Raw genomic sequence first — 2,211 nt, forward strand, 5'->3', positions numbered from 1 at the left:
AGGCTAGCGCAATTAGACACAGGGCTGCAGGAGCAAAACCAGCCAGCAGGGGGAGCCTCTACATTTGCTCTGTAGGTTCTCTAGGCCAAGCGAAGCATCCCTCAGTCCTTCTGTACTTATTTGGGGGGAAAAAAGGTTATACTGCAAAATGCCTCAAAGGTTTATTTAAAAACAAGATGAGAATAAATAAGCAATACACAAAAAATTCCCAACCTGAACAACAGTATTCTTTTTGTACTACAAACAGCCAGCCTACCAAATCCAGAGGTAGTACTACTGTAAGAGATAGCAATCCTTCTGCTCAGGAAGCTGGCCAGCCTATAGGTTTGTCCATTGTGGAAAGGGAAGGCATTCTGGGGGTATGCAAGGAGCAGCAGAGGCTCTGAGATGGGAAGAAGGCGTTTTGGGCAAAAGAGAGATAACTAGGCTAATTTGAAAGGACTTCTCTCTCCTGTCCATCTTTCAGTCTAGGTTGTCAGATTTGGGTAGAGACTCAAGAAGGCACTATGAGAAAAATCACAAGTCACATTATCTACCCTCCTGTACTCACTTTTCCATGATGTGCTGATTTCTGTCCAGTCTCCAGATATTTCTATGTGAAAGTGGTACCCCATGTGGCTTACTCTCAGTAAGAGAGGCCTTCTGGTTGGGTCTTTGAAGGTGGATCTAGGCTTGAAGTACTGTTCTATTCCTTCTCTCTCTCAAAGTTTCTCTAGTGCCCATAGTGACCATGTTGGTGGAACATGTAAGACAAGCTGTGGATGGAGGACAGAGCAATACTAAATGATCAACGGACTGCCGGAGTCATGACTGACCCTCAGGAATGACGTTCTCTGTCCCCTACACGGGTAATGGGCACATTATTTGGTGGTACTTGGCACTAGGGCAGTTCCTTGAGCTCTCTATCTCCCCGTCTCCAAAGCTGGTCCCCCTCCCATATGGTCAATCTGCTTTTTTACTGTCGGCGTTCACAAAGTCATCTAAACAAGAAACTTTCTATTTTCTACTCTCTCTGCCATCTATATTGGGCCAACAAAGGATCCTGATGATTCTATCTCTTAAATAATCTCTGTCCTCTCCCCTCCACAGCTGCTAGTGAGGACTCACGTGGATGGCTCCTAGCCTCTGTCTCCTCAAATTCCATTCTCAACACTGATTCCAGATGATCTAAAAGTCATATGTGATTATGGAGTTCCCCTGTTTAAAAACCACGGATAGCTCCTCAGTGCTTATAGAAGGTAAGCCTGCCTTGCTTTCAGAAACCAGGCAGGGTATGAAAAGATGAATGAGGGAACGAACAGAAACAAACAGATGAGGAAGAGGAATTGGGAATAAGAGAGTTTTACTGCACTCCTGTCCTGTGATAGGAGACTCACGCCACCCCCCACCCCCGCAAACCTGTAAGCCCTCAAATTGAATTCCAGTCAACACAGGTGAATATAAATTGTATTTAAAATGGTTTATCCCATTATTTGTGCCACCCCAGCCAGGGAGGTTTCTCATTTCCTCCCCTACTTTCCTTACAGTTCCAAAAGCACTTTGGACTGCTTCCCTGGGATTTGCGCTAATGAGAAATCAGGTGCCACACAGCCAGGCCCATGTAGCATAGCAGACTGTTCTCCAGAGCACCTTTCTGTGCTCGGGTGGGTGGGTACTTCCAATAAAATGTCCCTTCTAGTCCCCCCAGCCTCTAGATGGGCAAAAGAATATGGTGTCAAAAGTAGAGCAATCCTTCTCCCTTCGACACGGACCCTTGTCCTCTACTCTATTCTCAGAAAAATCTCTTTTTCTGGGGTGCCTGGGTGGCTCAGTTGTTAAGTGTCTGCCTTCAGCTCTGGTCATGATCCCAGGGTCTTGGCATCAAGCCCCGCATTGGGCTCCCCATTTGGCAGGAAGCCTGCTTCTCCCTCTCCCACTCCCCACTTGTGTTCCCTCTCTCAGTGTCTCTGTCAAATAAATAAATAAAATATTTTTTAAAAATCTCTTTTTCTGGACACTCCCAAACACACACATGATAAAAATTGCTGTTACTCTGGTTTTGTCCTTAATATCTGCATCTTGGGGATAGCTGGCCCTTGCTGCTACACTTGACAGGAGCTGACAAGTAACCACTTGTGGGTGTCACCTATGCGGTGGCTGGAGTGTCTCCGGGATGAGGCGCTGAGACATTGGTTTTTTGCTTATGCACCCAGGCAACCGTCGTGTTTACTC

Source organism: Meles meles, chromosome 15 (assembly GCF_922984935.1).
Source record: "Meles meles chromosome 15, mMelMel3.1 paternal haplotype, whole genome shotgun sequence".
Taxonomy (NCBI): Eukaryota; Metazoa; Chordata; class Mammalia; order Carnivora; family Mustelidae; genus Meles; species Meles meles.